Genomic DNA, 4,911 nt, shown 5'->3' with positions numbered 1-4,911 from the left:
AGAAGAAGAAGAAGAAAGAAGAAGCAGTGTAAGGAAGAGATGCTGACACATGCTGCTTTAGATGAGGTCAGAGAAAGTGTCACTCAGAAGTGATAATGGAACCACTCCTGCCTGAAGTCGGGAAAGATGGAGAGGTTAGCTGTGACTGAGTACAGAGTAAGTCCTGGCCCCAGAAAGAGGGTGAGCAGAGGGGAGCTCCAGACAATTTTGTGACTTGTATTATTTCCCTTCTTGCTATGTCAGCTTTGAAATTGCTTAGATTGCTTAGGTAAATGCTTTAAGGACTCTTAATTATGAATAAAAACATGTTCTAAATAGGTGGATAGAAAAAAAAACTTACAACTGCTGTGATTTCCAAGTATGGCCAGCATTGCCTGGGGGATCAGAGCGGGCAGCGTCTGAAGTATGCTCTGCGCAATGTTCCGAAAAGCCCTCTCACCTAAATTGTTTGCAGCCTGAGTTTAGGCCCCATTCACTAATATTATCAAAAGGGGATTGATTGTATCAGTTAAGTCTAGCCATTCCTCAACCCTGGCCAAGCCTTTCTTCCTCTATTGTTTTAGAACAAGGTAGGGTAGGTTTTCCTTCACATAAATGAAATCACAGACCATAATGTGAATGCTGTGAATGTGGGATTAGGGTGAAATGCTAGAAGAAACAAAAATGAGACAAATGTGAAGATCTGTGTCCACTTCTCAACACCATGTATCAATTACACGATGATTAGAGAAGGTACCCAGAAGGCGAAGCATGATGCTTTATTTGGAAAGCATTTAAGGACATGAAATGTTCTCTCTAGAGGGGAATAAATCAAGGCAAACATGGCACTTAGCATAGTTCCAATCCTAGATTAAAACTCCTCCCTGGGGCCAGGCATGGTGGCTCACACCAGTAATCCCAGCAATGTGGGAGGGCAACGCAGTCAGATCACAACGTCAAGAGACCTAGACCATCCTGGCCAACATGGTGAAACCCCATCTCTACTAAAAATACAAAAAATATTAACCAGGCGTGGTGGCACACACCTGTAGTCCCAGCTACTCGGGAGTCTGAGGTGGGAGAATTGCTTGAACCCGTGAGGCAGAGGTTGCAGTGAGCCAAGATTGTGCCACTGCACTCCAGCCTGGTGACAGAGTGAAACTCTGTCTCAAAACAAAACAAAACAAAACAAAAAAACAACAAACAAACAAACAAAAAACTCCTCCCTAGATTCTGAATTTCTTGAGGAGAGGGACACAACTATCACGTCCCAAGCACCCAGTCCAGGCCTGGCATATTGGAAGCACTTAATGGATATTTTTGGAATGCGTGATGAATGGTGAACAAACATAAAATGTGTACTTCTTTCGGTGGAGGAGCTATTTTTTTGAGAATAAAAGTAAATACTTGTCTACTACTCCAAAAGAGAGACGGAAATGATGATAACGCTGGCAGAAGAACTCAGCTCCCGGAAGGGAGAATCTTACAATCATTCAGACTGTTAAATAAAGGGACACCACTGCCTTAAGAGAAGGTGTGCTTCTAGGTGTGGAGAGCATTCAAAGAAAGGATGCTCCCCCTCTTTGCCCCCGTTTGATCAGTTGTGTAACAGAGGACATTCCTCCATGGAATAGGGAGTTTTTCATGAGACATTCAGGACCACTTTAACTGTAAGAGTCCCAGATTCTAAACGATGGAGGTGGGCAGTATGTATTCTGGGAAGAGGGAAATTCCCCAAGGTGTGGGCTGGAGCTATTACAATTGTGGAGTTGACAAGAGACTCTAATTAAGTGAGGACAGATCATGCAGCCATCTGATACCCAAGTAATTCATACTCCCCTCATTCCTTTCTGGAATCCCTTGATAGCACTCCCGTGACATGATTTCTGTTCTTGAGGTCCCAAAGTATGGTCCACTAAAATGAGAATGTGCCAGAATGTGGTTGTTAGTCCTGGCGGGAATCTCCTGTCCTACTGAAGGATAGTGGGCATTTCCTCTCCCTCTTCCTGCTCATGGCCTGTGAGGGAAGAACTAATGAAATGAGTTTGGGGGCAGATGAATACCCCTGAGGTCCACTGGCCCTATCCTTTCCCTTAGACCATTTGCCTTTAACTCTCTCTTGAACAACTGTTCGGTAAAGTTAATAGCTGCAAGCTCTTCAGGGGAAGGTTTGCTAAAATCATGTCCAAGAAAATAAATATAATGAATGAACAATCTCTGGAGAAAGCCTTGACATTTAAAAAAAAATGTAAATTAGTCTCACAAGGATTCGCTATGAAATAGGCAAAGTGCATTAGTACAAATGAGATATTTTTACAGCGATTATAGGAGCCATCTCCCGGGGACCACACCTGAACTCTTAAAGGCTGAACCAAAAACCAGTTGTGTACCCAGGAATCTAGCGTGACAGATTTGAATGTATTCCACTAATAACTCTCCTCACCCCATGCCTGCATTTCAGTGCACGGTTCCCCTGTTGCTCAATGAGCTTTGATACAAGGATGCTGGAGCATGGCTTTGAACTCCTCTGAACCCAATTATACCCAGCCATTTGGAAGTGCCATGGTGAGATGATGGTAGAACAGTGCTCTCTGAACTAGCATACAGAGAGTTCACGAAGGAGCTGACTGTGGCGCGCGTGGCAGCCAATTCATACATAGAAGTGGGCTGCCAGTGGCACCGCTGCCTGCCAGCCTGAAGCGAGCATGGAGAATATAAAAGGGAAATTCAATTAGTTAACCAAAAACGGATTGAGCAAAGTGAAGGGGCAGCTGGTGGCAGCTTCCAGGCTTTGATTTGCAAGAGAGATGCCTTGCTCCAGCACGGGCTCCTTGCACTGGGTGAATGTGTCAAAGGAGAGAGCTTCCTCGCAGTGAGGGGGAGGCATTTCCCCTCCCCGGAGTAATTCTCTGCTCTTCAATCATAATGGAAGTCCCTTCACCAGGTGGGAATCCCAGGCTTTTTCTCTCCAAATCAGCTTGGGACTAATTAAGTGGCCCCAATAGGAAAAAAAAAAAAAAGAGGGCTCAGCGGGCGGGCTGTTGTTCTTTCCCCATAGGGTGGGAGGCTGACGCACTTTCTTATCAGACAACGTGTATGGTACTCAGGATTTAAAAAAAAAAAAAAGGAGGCTTTTGTGACCAGGCTCTAAGGAAAGGAGCTGCATTTTATTTCTATCATAAATCTGTTTTGTTTTATGGCCTGACCATAAAACCTTAAAATGACATTTTAAATCTGGACTCTCTAACATGGATCCGTTTTCGTGGATTGCAGCCAACGCGACCTGCAGGTCCCTGATGTGGGGTTGCCGTTCACACTTGTCATCTTTAAAGTTTGGAGAGGTCACAAGGTGAGGAGCTAGAATGGTTAATTTCTCAACTTTGCTGGAGGTCAGAAATCACCAAACCTTTACAACGCAGCAGTCCATTTTGTTAGGCTCATTGACTTTTCAAACAGTGGGTCGGCCAGTGGTTCTCCTTAAGCATCCAAAATATGTTACTAAGGGAGGTTTCGATGTTTAGATGGAGTGAGATGAACAGGTACGTGAAGTGACCCTTCGCAGAATCTGGCAGGACCGATGTGCTGTTGCCTGAGGATTTTGCATCTGACATGGTGGGGTGGTGGGTCCTGCCCCAGCCTGCCCCTGGATCACATGGGAGCCAGGGATTAAATAAATGCCCCTGGCCCGGTGTGGTGGCTCAAGCCTGTAATCCCAGCACTCTGGGAGGCTAAGGTGGGTGGATCACCTGAAGTCAGGAGTTCGAGACCAACCAGGCCAACATAGTGAAACCCCTTCTCTACTAAAAACACAAAAAATAGCTGGGCATGGTGGTGTGCACCTTATAGTCCCAGCTACTCTGGAGGCTGAGACAGGAGAATCACTTGAACCCAGGAGGCGGAGGTTGCAGTTAGCCGAGGTGGCAACACTGCATTTCAGCCTGGGCAACAAAGCCAGACTCCGTCTCAAAAAAAAAAAAAAAAAGAAAAATGCCCCCACCTCTGTCATGCTCTGTCATCTCAGAGAGGGGGCCCCCTAACCCACACCTCCTCAGCACCCCATCTTTTGCTAAGACCACCCTGCTGCCTGGCCTCTCTGCTCTGCATCCCACCTATTAGTTTTGTCAACCTTCCTCTTCCTGATTTTGTGTCAAACCAAAAGAAAACTCTTTCATTTTTGAACTTTGGGAGGACAGAGGTACCCATCCCTCCAGGAGCCACCAGAACCTTGCTAAGTTTTGGGCAAATAAGCATTTCTCATCTCCTTTTTGGCCTTTTATCCCCTTCCACTCCCAGTCCAAGCTTTCCTTAATAGATCTAAACTCCCCAAATCACAGCCTGAGTAGGAGATTTCCTTGTGGGTACTTTCAATTTCTGTTTTTAGCCTTTCAGTAAGAAGTTGTTAACTACCTTGGTAGTTCAGAAAGGCTAGGCTCAGAACACAAAGAGTTTTCGGTACAGCAGTGGAAAAAATACCTCTGATTTATTTCTGCCTAGGTTAAAATAAAACACAAATTAATATATGGAATGACATTGTCTGCCACACCGATGTCAGTGTTCATTGAGAACATGGATCACAGCAAACATCCTAGGTGCTTCCTCCCCCTCCCTTCCAATATATGAGAAGCAGCCTCATTCTTTTACTTTTCCAGTGGCTCTCACATGTTTGCTGTAAGATGATGAAAACCTTCCTTTCATCCAGCCTGCTTCTGGCCCTCTGTTCCTCTTTGTGCTCTGGAAAAGCTTCCTAATTGGGCTCCCTACCTGTGGTCTTTCTCCATTTTAATGTATCATGTAATAATGGCATTCGTTCCTCTGTGTGCCAGGAACCGGGCTAAGCACTTTGCACAAATTATCTCAGTGTGTCTTTACCAGGGCCCTGAGGGCTAGAGATTGTTATTGTGCAGGCATCTATTGATTTTCTTTAATTCTCTC

This window comes from Mandrillus leucophaeus, unplaced genomic scaffold, assembly GCF_000951045.1.
Source record: "Mandrillus leucophaeus isolate KB7577 unplaced genomic scaffold, Mleu.le_1.0 Scaffold166, whole genome shotgun sequence".
Taxonomy (NCBI): domain Eukaryota; kingdom Metazoa; phylum Chordata; class Mammalia; order Primates; family Cercopithecidae; genus Mandrillus; species Mandrillus leucophaeus.
This window is presented reverse-complemented; position numbering follows the sequence as displayed.